This window comes from Rana temporaria, chromosome 1 (assembly GCF_905171775.1).
Source record: "Rana temporaria chromosome 1, aRanTem1.1, whole genome shotgun sequence".
In the NCBI taxonomy this organism is placed as follows: domain Eukaryota; kingdom Metazoa; phylum Chordata; class Amphibia; order Anura; family Ranidae; genus Rana; species Rana temporaria.
In genome coordinates this window covers 287,367,887-287,381,420 of record NC_053489.1, presented here as the reverse complement: position 1 = coordinate 287,381,420, position 13,534 = coordinate 287,367,887, and the positions used below count along the sequence as shown (strand labels likewise).

General features: G+C 44.2%; 1 protein-coding gene across 2 annotated transcripts in view; it reads right to left on the bottom strand.

The window, feature by feature from the left end:
* Positions 1-13,534, bottom strand: part of APBA1 (amyloid beta precursor protein binding family A member 1) — a 229,755-nt gene that overhangs the window by 102,097 nt on the left and 114,124 nt on the right. The gene's annotated exons all lie outside the window — the stretch shown is intronic.

Below are 13,534 nucleotides of genomic sequence, written 5' to 3'. Positions count from 1 at the left end.
GTATATGAAAAAACTTGAAATGGACATAAAAAAAAAATATCTGATCTGAAATTCGAATTTAAAAACTGTACAAACGTATTCCATCATTGTAACCTGACATGCAAGAATGTACATAATACAACTGGATACTAAAATCTATAGGTAAAGTTGAACCAGGGAATATCCGCTTGCCTCTTGGACAATTAGGAAGGAATTTTTTATCCCACACAAGCAAACTGGTTAATGCTTTATTGTGTTTTTTTTTTTTTTTTGGTCTCCCCCTGTATCAACTGTTGGTATAGGATAGTGTATATGAAGGTTTTCGATTTGTATGTGTAGGTGCGCACGTTTTTTGTTTTTTTTTCATTGTTGGTTAAACTGGATGGACTTTTTTCAGCTAGATCAGGGGTCTCCAAACTTTTTACTTCGAGGGCCACATTCTATATTTTACACATATTCGCGGGCCGGAAACATAATTTATAAATAAATCCACAGTAGAAATAGAATAGAATTTGACTTACTGCTGACAGCAAGATTGAATGGTGCTCCTCTATTCTTTGCTGGCACCTAAACGCTGGAGCATCATGCAGCGGGGCTAAACTTCCAGCGTGCATGAGGCTTTACATCCGTGTCACCATCATCTGTGTCCCCATCAGTCTCTCCATTCATCTGTGTCCCCATCTGTGTCCCCATTCATCTGTGTCCCCATCAGTCTCCCCATCCAACTGTGTCACCATCATCTGTGTCCCCATCAGTCTCCCCATTCATCTGTGTCCCCATCAGTCTCCCCATCCAACTGTGTCACCATCATCTGTGTCCCCATCAGTCTCCCCATTCATCTGTGTCCCCATCAGTCTCCCCATCCAACTGTGTCACCATCATCTGTGTCCCCATCAGTCTCCCCATTCATCTGTGTCCCCATCAGTCTCCCCATTCATCTGTGTCCCCATCAGTCTCCCCATCCAACTGTGTCACCATCATCTGTGTCCCCATCAGTCTCCCCATTCATCTGTGTCCCCATCAGTCTCCCCATCCATCAGTCTCCCCATTCATCTGTGTCCCCATCAGTCTCCCATTCATCTGTGTCCCCATCAGTCTCCCCATTCATCTGTGTCCCCATCATTTTCCCCATCCATCTGTGTCCCCATCCATCAGTTTCCCCATCCATCTGTGTCCCCATCCATCAGTTTCCCCATCCATCTGTGTCCCCATCCACCTGTGTCCCCATCAGTCTTTCCATTCATCTGTGTCCCCATACATCTGTGTCCCCATCAGTCTTCCCATTCATCTGTGTCCCCATTCATCTGTGTCCCCATCAGTTTCCCCATTCATCTGTGTCCCCATCAGTCTTCCCATTCATCTGTGTCCCCATCAGTCTTCCCATTCATCTGTGTCCCCATTTATCTGTGTCCCCATTTATCTGTGTCCCCATTCATCTGTGTCCCCATTCATCTGTGTCCCCATTCATCTGTGTCCCCATTCATATGTGTCCCCATCAGTCTTCCCATTCATCTGTGTCCCCATCAGTCTTCCCATTCATCTGTGTCCCCATTCATCTGTGTCCCCATCAGTCTCCGCATTCATCTGTGTCCCCATCATCTGTGTCCCCATTCATCTGTGTCCCCATTCATCTGTGTCCCCATCAGTCTTCCCATTCATCTGTGTCCCCATTCATCTGTGTCCCCATCCACCTGTGTCCCCATCAGTTTCCCCATTCATCTGTGTCCCCATCAGTCTTCCCATTCATCTGTGTCCCCATCAGTCTTCCCATTCATCTGTGTCCCCATTTATCTGTGTCCCCATTCATCTGTGTCCCCATTCATCTGTGTCCCCATCATCTGTGTCCCCATCATCTGTGTCCCCATTCATCTGTGTCCCCATTCATCTGTGTCGCCATTCATCTGTGTCCCCATTCATCTGTGTCCCCATCATCTGTGTCCCCATCATCTGTGTCCCCATCATCTGTGTCCCCATTCATCTGTGTCCCCATCAGTCTCCGCATTCATCTGTTTCCCCATCAGTATCCCCAAAAATTGGTGTCCCCATTAGAGCCCCCCCATCATTTATCCGAGTCTCCCTGCACATTTGTGTCCCCATCACAGCCCACCCCCGCCTGCATATTTGTGTCACCATTAGAGCCATCAGCCCCCCTCCTCACATGTTTGTGTCCCCATAAGAGCCACCAGCACCCCCACATTTGTGTCCCCATCAAACCCCACAGATATTTGTGTCCCCATCAGAGTCATCACCCCCCCCCCCACATTTATGTCCCCATCTGAGTCATCACCCCCCCCCCCCCCATATTTATGTCCCATCAGTCATCAGCCCCCCCCCCCCCCATTTATGTCCCCATCAGAGTCATCAGCCCCCCCCACATTTGTGTCCCCATCAGAGTCATCAGCCCCCCAACATTTGTGCCCCCATCAGTCTACAACCCCCCCTCCACGTGTGTCCCCAGCAGAGTCATCAGTCCCCCAAAATTTGTGTCCCCATCAGTATGAAAAACCCCCTCCACGTGTGTCCCCAGCAGAGTCATCAGTCCCCCAAAATTTGTGTCCCCATCAGTATGAAAAACCCCCTCCACGTGTGTCCCCAGCAGAGTCATCAGTCCCCCAAAATTTGTGTCCCCATCAGTATGAAAAACCCCCTCCACGTGTGTCCCCATCAGAGTCATCAGCCCCCAGATGTTTGTGCCCCATCAGCGCCATTCAACCCACCCCCACACAAGTGTATAAGCCCCCCTCCTTGCATGTGTCCAGCGCGTCTCCACTCTCCATCACTGGCTGTGCACTGCAGACCTGCTGCATCTCCCGACTCCCGCCCCGCTGGTATTACACACTCGTTACTGGTTAACAGCGAGGCGGGAGCAGGGAGGCGGCAACAGGTCTGCCCTAAACACCTCATTGGCTGCTGGGATGCCGTGGTCCCAGCCAGCAGCCAACACACACAGTGAGACGCCGGGAGGGATTGCGGGACCTGCGCTGCATATTGCCTGGGGCGAATATGCAGCGCAGGTTCCACAACTAACAGGGGAACTAAGGATTCACGCTGCGGGCCGGAATAAATGGCCTGGCGGGCCGGATGTGGCCCGCGGGCCGTAGTTTGGAGACCCCTGAGCTAGATTAACGATGCAAGCAAGAAGGGAAAATGCATACAACTAAAATAAAATGCATTGTGTAAAGCTGATCTGCAGACATCCCAATGCATTTAGAATTTATACTTGTGATTTGCAGATTTGTATTTAAAATGGCTTGCAGCTTTCCTAATCGACAGCTCATGCAGGGAAGCAGAAAAATGTCTGTGGTCACTGTCTGTGCAGAAGCCTCTATAAATTAGACTAGTGCATCTCCCGACTCCCCCAAGGTCTCATCAACAGCAACATTACATTTACAAACCATGCTTCTTCCCCAGACAAAATGTCTAATTCACCTTCACAGAATCACTGTACAGAAACAGAACTGGTGAAAAAGGTAAAGAATTAACCCAGGCATGACATTTTTTTTTTTAATTCCTCGATTAATCGTAAATTATTTTGATCCGTACTCTCCGCAGGCTTTCGGGAGTCCGTCCATAGGAAAGGCCACGGCTTTGGCCTAGCTCCAGAGCGGTGGCCATCTTGGTACACCCGGCGGCGGCCTAGTAGTGGCGTGCTGACATCATCATCACCCTCCTGCTTGTGTCCTCTGCGGACGGGTCTGCCTGCTGTTGTTTCTATTCTGGTAAGAGCAGGCAATTCCTATATATACACAGTGGGGCTATATGCAGTCGGGGAGATGTGGATATTACAGTGGGGGGAGATGTGGCTATTACAGTGGGGGGAGATGACCACATTACAGTTATGATTAATCGAAATCAACGAGGTTGCAAATTTAAAGTGGTTGCAAAGGTAGAAGGTTTTTACGCCAATGCATTCATTCAATGCAAAGTCAAAAAAAAACTTCTGTGCCACAGGGTCCCCCCAGCACTCCTCATTTACCTGAGCCCGATCTCGATGCAGGGCTGTGCCTGAGAGCAGTGGCTCTTTCAGTAATCTCACAGTGGGAACCAATTGCTTCTGCTGCAGTCAATCAATTTCTGTGATGAGGGAGTGGGGGGCAGGGCAGAGTGTCTTCTGTTTCTATAGACGCAGACAGAGCAGCTCAGGATCGAGTGTGCCACACGGAGATGCCATTTCCTACACCATGAAGCCCCGGTGGGTGACTTGACGAGAAGGATTGGGGCTACTCTGTGCAAAACCATTGCAGGCAAGTAGAGATGGCCTCTGGCGTGTTTAAAATCCCACATGCCCAATTCCGCCAGGAAGCCAAGATTGCACACGGCTAATCACAGGCAGTGAGACATTTCCCCATCTGTGCAGCTGCAAACCGAGAAATGTCCCACTGCCTGTGTTTAGCTGTGTGCAGTGTTAGCTTCCTGGCGGGATCCGGCACGTGGGATTTCAAACCTGCCTGAGCCCATCTCTACAGGCAAGTAGAACATGTCTATTTTAAAAATTACAATCCCTTTAAAAATATTGTTCCAGCAAGCTCGATTATAGAGAATGCAATGTGTGTGATCATAGCCTAAATTACTTACTACCACTTTTGTCTAGATAAAATAAACACACTAGACAGACGAGACTAACAGCAACCTGAATTTGTTTAAAACACAGCAAAGTAGTTCACAGCCAAGTACAGAAAATGAGAGCCTTTTAGAAGCAAATTTCCTGCAGCATTTAAGCACCTCAGAGCCAATCTACACGTTCTGTTGAGAAAATGCCTCAAACTATAAGAGACCCACTACAAGCAACATGCACACACTCTCCCCCCGTGTTCCATTTATGCTAGCACAGTTTCATCAAAGAGCGGGACACTGGCTTGATTTTAATAGAACTTTCTTTAAAGCGACACTACACATCCTTATTTTTCAAAAATAATCCATAAAAATCCACAATGTAATGGCCCTGTAATCTATTTTTCATGCAATCATCTCTCTGCCACCTTGTAATGACCTCAGTGAGCTCTTGAACCTCTCGTTTTGCTTCTAACTTCTTGTTTGGAATGGGCAGTGTACGTTAGCTGCAGTCATGTGGGTAATACAAATCCCATAGTCCCTGGTCCTATCTCAGGAGTGAGCAAGAGAAGGGGTGGCTACATTCCTACATACAGTGGGACCATGGAGAACAAAATGTAGCCACCTTATAACAGGCATTCGGACCACGGCAAAAAAGGTACTTGAAGATTTGGAGGAGGCTGGGAGCAACAGAATGTACTTTTTGGGTCAAAAATACATACTTGAGTAGGTTTAATTTTTTTCTTAACCAGAGTTTAGTGTTATTTTAAGTGTCATTTGTGTTATTTTAAACATGCATTCTTGGGTTGTCCAAATTTGAATTTTTAGCAAGCACAGGCTGATTGAAGAGATTGGTTATGGACTTTTTAGGGATATACTGTATTTATCGGCGTATACCGCATACTTTTTTGCCCTGAAAAATCAGGGCAAAATCGTGGGTGCGCGATATACGCCGATACCCGCGCCGAGTTCGAACCACTGCGCCGGCATATACCGAGCGCAGTACACTCGGGTATAGTCGGGCAGGCTCGGCTCCTCTCGCGGTCACGTCCTGGACGTATAGGACGCACAGGACGTGACCGCGAGAGGAGCCGAGCCTGCCCGACTATACCCGAGTGTACTGCGGTCGGTATATGCCGGCGCAGTGGTTCAAACCCAGCGCGGGAAGCGGGGATCGAGCGGGGAGGACACCGCAGAAGGACGCCGGACGCGACGAGGAGGACACCACCGAAGCCGCAGACGGACGCTGGACCCGACGAGGCCGCCGCGCAAGACACCAAAACTGTAAGTACTAAAATGTTTTTTTTACAGGAATGCGGGTCCACATTAGGGGTGCGCGCTATACGCCGGAGCGTGCAATACCCCGATAAATACGGTAAACTTCGACACAGATTCTGCGTCAAAGATTATGTCCCTAAAAAGTCCATAATCAAACTCTTTGATCTAAGTGGATCTGACACAGTTTTACCTATATGTGTACCCACAGTACCACCCTGTGGTTGCACTTAGTCCTTCTCTACAAGTACAGGCTGATGGCACACATGTACATTAGGATTTAAACTTGCTGGGCAACAAGTGTCTCATGTTAGTAAGTAACTTTACATCACATCTCCTTACTGTTCCAGAGAATGTCTTGGGATACTCAAGTATGTAACGCTGGTAGCAAACTAATACTACTAACTACAAACTAATGTCTGGTACACATGATGAGATTATCAGACGAATGATTTTCCGTTTATTTTTTTGTTTTTTTGCATGTTAGTCTCATACCAAAAATGAAGTGTTTACCAAAGTTACGAAATTTCTCATACGATGGAATAAACATTGAATAGTGAATCATCATTCTTTTGCTAGAAAATTACTCAGAACCCCCAAACATTATATATGTTTTTTTAGCAGACACCCTAGGGAATAAAATGGCGGTCATTGCAACTTTTTATCTTGCACGGTATTTGCGCAATCATTTTTGAAACACCTTTTTTTTGTAAAAAAATGGTTTCAAGAATTAAAAAATAACAAAAACAGTAAAGTTAGCCCAATTTTTTTGTAAAATATGAAAGATGTTACGCTGAGTAAATAGATACCAAACATGTCATGCTTTAAAATTGCGCACACTCATGGAATGGTGCCAAACTTCGTTACTTAAAAATCTCCATAGGCAACGCTTTAAAAAAAAAATCACAGGTTACCAGTTTAGAGTTACAGAGGAGGTCTAGTTCTAGAATTGTTGCACACGCTCCAACGCATGCGGCAACACCTCACATGCGTGGTTTGAACGACGTTTACATACGTGGGCGGGACTTATGTGTGCGTTCGCTTCTGAGCGCGAGCTACCAGGGACAGGGGAGTTTTTTTTTTTATACACATTTTTTTACATTTTTTTTTTCTGATCGCTTTCATTCCTATTACAAGGAATGTAAACATCCCTTGTAATAGGAATAGTGTGTGACAGGTCCTCTTTAAGGAGAGATGTGGGGTCAATAAGACCCCACATCTCCCCTCCAGGCTAGAAAGAATGAGATTGTGAAAAAAAATTCACAGATCTCATTCTTACTAGCCGCAATTGCGGTTTATTTACTTACGGGTACCCGGGCGTGACGTCATCACATCGCGCCCGGGCCTCCGACGGTCATAGAGATGACTGGTAACCATCTGGTCACCAGTCATTTCTATGCCTCCCATCCGGCGCACGGCGATCATCTCTCCGGGCCCCCGATGGCACTATGATCGTTCTTATGGTGCGCAGGATCGCCGCCGGAACAAAATGATATCTGAATGATGCCTCTAGGTGCTGGCATCATTCAGATATCACCGCAAAGTACAGGACATCATATGACGTCCACCCGGGATAAGAGATCCCCTTTTTGGACGTCATATGACGGCATGCGGTTTTGAAGTGGTTAAAGGGCAACTCACTTTCGTGGGGGAAAAAATAGCAAAGACAAAATAATATTGCGTATACAATTGCGACACAAGTCATATTGTAATTGTTCGTTACCTTTCCTTTTTAATCAGCAGCCACTGCAATTTTCTGAAAATGTTATGCAATATGGCCACCTGAAGTTGTTCTGTACACAGAATGTGAACAGAATCCCCCCATGAAACATAATTTCCTGCTTGTGTGATTGGCTCACCAATTTTCCCAGAAGTCTACACTAAGATACAAGCAAGATTTCAGGCATCTCCTGCAACAAGAAAGAATTTTTTGGTGAGATACTCCAATAGGAAATCACGGCTAAAGGGATGCAGGCCCAGCAGATTCCCTCATTGGTGATCTGCAGCTGCACACCTGATAGATGATTATGAAACCACTCCCATTAAGACCCACTCAGTACAGAGGCACAGAGGAACAAACAGGGATTTCTTCAGAACAACAAAAGATAGGAATCTGCAACAAGGGTCGTTATAACCTTTGCAATGTACATAGATCATCCAGTGGGAATGTTTTTTTCTCAACAAAAGTGGAGTTTATGTTTAACAGTTGTAAAGATGAGATCCAAATGTGCTTTGTGCAGCTGATCACTGACAACCAGGCTCTTCTCTATGTACTAGGCACTCACAAGAACCAGGATTTAGTCTTCATAATGAAAACTGTGCCCATCTGTCACACTTAAACCATAACTCTCGGCTGGCCCAAAAAATTATAAAACAAAACAAAGTGATCTTGCCCTTCCTCCGAATGCATAGAATGACTCGCCTTAAAGGGTTTGTAAAGGAATTGATTTTTTTTTATCTTAATAGCTTCCTTTACCTTGCAGTGCTGTTTTCATGTCCTCATTGTTAGTTTTTGCTCTCAAGTTGCTGTAATTCTTCTCTGATCTCCACACTTCCTGGTTGTCTGTTTCCTGATAACCACAGTGCTGGGAGGTTTCTCTCTGTGGTCACTAACTTCAAGGAAGTGCAATTACTGTGTGTCTAAAACCCCTCAGCACCAATCAGTTTTGTTTTCCAAACCATCACTGCCCTGTATTGGCTCTGTGGCTCTGTACAGCAGAGAGGCAGGAAACGACATGCAAAAATGAAACTAGAAACTACAGGTACATTATATGATTGACTTTTATCTATTTTTAATCCTTTTTAAAAGGAATCAGTTAACTATTATGTCTCTATACCCTATAAACAGTCATTTCAGCATACATTGTTGTTTTATTTACAACGCCTTTAAGTCACAGTCCTGCTGGTTCAGATTATGCTGCTCTTCTAGCTGGTCTCCATGCAGTCATGTCGCCGTCAATGCCTTAAAGGGGGTTGTAAAGGTTTGTTTTTTATTTTCTAAATAGGTTCCTTTAAGCTAGTGCATTGTTGGTTCACTTACATTTTCCTTCAATTTCCCTTCTAAATGTTTTCTTTGTCAGATTTTCTCACTTCCTGTTCCTCCTCAGTAAGCTGTTCCAAATGACTTTCCACCGCTCGGATGACGGTGGAAAGCTTACTGAGGAGAAACAGGAAGTGAGAAGTTCAGACAAAGAAAAAAAACATTTAGAAGGGAAATGGAAGGAAAAGGTAAATGAACCAACAATGCACTAGCTTAAAGGAACCAATGTAGAAAATAAAAGACGAACCTTTACAACCCCTTTGAGTCACTTGTGGTGGCACTGGTCCCGCATTGTACAATACAATGTCATAAGCTTGGGAACCTCTGCGGCCTGGTATCATCAGTGGGAATCTGAGCTGTGTGCATTAGGATAGGATTAAGAACCAAGGGCCAGATTCTCAAACGAGATACAACGGCGTATCTCTGAGTTGCGAGGTCGTATCTATGCGCCCGATTCTTAGAATCAGTTACGCATAGATTTCCCATAGATCCGACTGGCGTAACTGTGTTACACCGTCGTATTGTAACTGCATATTTAGGCAGGCCGCTAGGTGGCGCTTCCGTCGAATTCCACGTCGAGTATGCAAATGAGCTAGATACGCGAATTCAAGAACGTACGCCCAGCCGACGCAGTACATTTACGCCATTTACGTTATCCTTTTCCCGGCGTATAGTTACCCCTGCTATATGGTGGCGTAAGTGCAGCGTAACAATGTTAAGTATGGCTGTCGTTCCCGCGTCGAAATTTGAAAAAGTTACGTCGTTTGCGTAAGTCGTCCGTGAATGGGGCTGGACGTCATTTACGTTCACATCGAAACCAATGACATCCTTGCGGCGTACTTTGGAGCAATGTACACTGGGAAATTCCACGGACGGCGCATGCGCCGTTCGGGAAAAACGTCAATCACGTCGGGTCACAGTACAGTTACATAAAACACGGCCCCTGATCCAAATTTGAATTAGGCGGGCTTACGCCGGCCAATTTACGCTACGCCGCAACTTACGGCGCAAGTGCTTTGAGAATACAGCACTTGCCCGTCTAAGTTGCGGAGGCGTAACCTAAATCAGATACGTTACGCCCGCACAAAGTTACGCGATCGTACGAGAATCTGGCCCCAAGTGTCGACTGATTGCTATCAAAGAAAGGGAAGTTTATAAACATATGCCCAGCATAGTGCATCTTTTTAGTGAACAGCCATATACAGACTGTGGGTGGGAAGGGGTTAAAATAACTAACTTAACAAGTATAACTCAAGTACAGGCAAAGCTTTTTCTCTGGTAGGTTTTTACTACCGTTTTTGATCTCACCAAAGCAGAACTAAATTTTCCGATCCTTTACAGCCGAGGAAGCCGCCATCCTAGCCTCTGTTTGATCTGTTGTTGCCATGGTGCTACACATGTGATCAGTTATGAAACCAGCCATGTAATGGCTTGACAGTTTGGTTGAGAGCACAAGTGACTGAGAGAGTTCTCATTCTCAGCATGTCTTGAATGAAACGGTTTTGGGGAACCATTAAATTGATGGCTTTATTTTTTGATTTAAAAGGAGATTCCTCCTATCAATTTAATGGTTCCCCAAAACCTTTTCATTCAAGACATGCTGAGAATGAGAACTCTCTGTCACTTGTGCTCTCAACCGAACTGTCAAGCCATTACATGGCTGGTTTCATAACTGATCACATGCGTAGCACCATGGCAACAACAGATCAAACAGAGGCTAGTTAGGAGGAATCTCCTTTTAAATCAAAAAATAAAGCTAACTTGGAGGAGGAAGAAGGTTTTGGCTACAACTTTACTTTAGATGCAAATGGGATATTCTACGCAAGAATGGAATTCGAAACGGAGATTCCCCAACAATGATTTGATTTGGCCCCTCATTTACATTCAAATACGCCACAGTTTTGACATGCAGAACTATAGCAATTTATAAAATTATCATTTGTAAAACTTTTACAAGTGGCAGCGCTACCTTTTGGGCTATCTATCATGTTATCTCTGGGATGCGCCACTCATAATTTACTGTCTCTTCAAATTTCGCAGGCATTGCTAGTTTCCAGTCCAAGCATTAATGCAGAGATAACCATACGTGTCAATTCAGAAGCTAGGAAAAATAAATTATTATTTGGAGGACAGGTAAAAAAAATATATAAATATGGCAAGCCTCTAAAAAGTATGATTGATACTAAAAAGGTACATGAAAGAAGAAAAACAATATCCGAAACCGTATTTTCTTTACCCGAGTATGTCATTTTTGTTTACTGCCTTACCGTAAAAGCAGAAGGAAAAACATATTCAATGACATGTAACACACAGTATAATTTCTGCACTAGAACATTGGATTTATAAGGTTAGATTTAATATAATTTGGCACAAGACTGCCTAGCTCTATTATCAAGGCAGCAAAGTGCTGAAAAATGACAAATTGCTGCATTTGCGCAAAGCAGCGTGATTTACAGTTCCAGAAGGGGCTCTCACATTCATGAATGATTCCCACGCCAGCATCAGATAGCAGCATGCAGGACCATAAAATAGAGATGGCCTTGCTGCTGGAGAAATAAAAAAAAAAAGTGACTCAGAGTCCAGGGTTTTGTGTACAATGTTTTCAATATATTTTCTTTAGAAAAGAAATTGAATAATAATGAAAAAAAAAAAAAAAAAAAAGCACCAAGCAATAGTTTTTCAAGTCATTCTTAAATGAGTTTAATCCCCTACGGTAAATATCTAATACAAGCAACCCAAGGTTTACTTGTTCTGACACCGTGAAGGTTTTCTTGAACAAACACTATATTACCAAAAAGTATTGCGACGCCTTTCTTTACACCCACATGAACTTTATTGGTAACCCAGTCTTAGTCCGTAGGGTTCAATATTGAGTTGGCCCACCCTTTGCGGCTATAACAGCTTCAACTCTTCTCGGAAAGCTGTCCACAAGGTTTAGGAGTGTGTCTATGGGAATGTTTGACCATTCTTCCAGAAGCGCATTTGTGAGGTCAGGTACTGATGTTGAAGAGAAGGCCTGGCTCGCAGTCCGCACTCCAATTCATCCCAAACTTGTTCTATCAGGTTGAGGACAGGACACTGTGCAGGCCAGTCAAGTTCCCCCACCCCAAACTCACTCATCCATGTCTTTATGGACCTTGCTTTGTGCACTTGTGTGCAGTCTTGCTGAAACAGGAAGGGGCCATCCCCAAACTGTTCTCACAAAGTTGGGAGCATGAAAGTGTCCAAAATTTCTTGGTATGTTGTCGCCTTAAGGATACCCTTCACTGGAGCCAAGGGGCCAAGCACAATCCCTGAAAAACAACCTCACACCACAATCCACCAAATGATTTGGACCCGTGCACAAAGCAAGGTCCATAAAGACATGGATAAGTGAGTTTGGGGTGGAGGAACTTGACTGGCCTGCACCTCAACCCGATAGAACACCTTTGTGATGAATTAGAGTTGAGACTGCAAGCCAGGCCTTTTCTCCGACATTAGTGCCTGACCTCACAAATGCTGTACTGGAACAATGGGCAAACATTCCCATAGACACACTCCTAAACCTTGTGGACAGCCTTCCCAGAAGAGTTGAAGCGGTTATAGCTGCAAAGGGTGGGCCAACTCAATGTTGAACTCTACCAACTAATGCTGGCCATACACTATACGAAAATTCAGCCGAAAATCGGTCGTAAAGAAAGATCTTTCGTTTTTCAGCCAGTTAATGGGCACAACATCGAAAATCGTTTGGACGTTTTTGAGCTGAAAAAACGAAGGACAAGTTTGAAAATTTTCTGCCGAACGAACGATAAATCAGAAGGTTAATGTGTTTCCCGTCCGAACTTTCTGCACTACTAGGTATATGTAAAAAAAAAAAAACATTTTTTTTTTTTTTTTTTTGTCCACTGAACGATTTATCGCCCATTACATGATGGCACTATCGTTTGCACTCACAAAAGAACTTTAGTTTTTCGTTAGTTCGTTCGGACGATTTTTCGTGGAGTGTATGGCCAGCATAAGACTGGGATGCCATTAAAGTTCATGTGCGTGTAAAGGCCGGCACCCCCAATACTTTTGGTAATATAGTGTAGCTGCAAGAAAAACAAAAACAAAAAAAAAAAACATTAACCACTTAAGACCCGGACCAAAATACAGCTAAAGGGCCTTACCCCTTTTTGCAATTCGGCACTGTGTCGCTTTAACTGAAAATTGCGCGGTCGTGCGACGTGGCTCCCAAACAAAATTGGCGTCCTTTTTTCCCCCAAATAGAGCTTTCTTTTGGTGGTATTTGATCACCTCTGCGGTTTTTATTTTTTGCGCTATAAACAAAAATAGAGCGACAATTTTGAAAAAAATTCAATATTTTTTACTTTTTGCTATAATAAATATCCCCGAAAAAAAAAATATATACAGTTGTATTCAAAATTATTCAACCCCCACTGAAATTGATTGTTTTTCCCAGTTTGACATTGATGTTGATCATTCAGTCATCCTGCTTACAATTAAATCAAAGAGGCACGTGTAGGTCAGACAAATATAACATAACATTTATAATGAAATAACCACAAATGTCTTTTCTGTGCTCACATCATTATCAGTTTTATTCAACCCCCAAGTGACATTCAATCTTAGTACTTAGTACAACATCCTTTTACAGTTATAACAGCTTTTAAACGTGAAGCATAGCTTGACATAAGTGTCTTGCAGCGA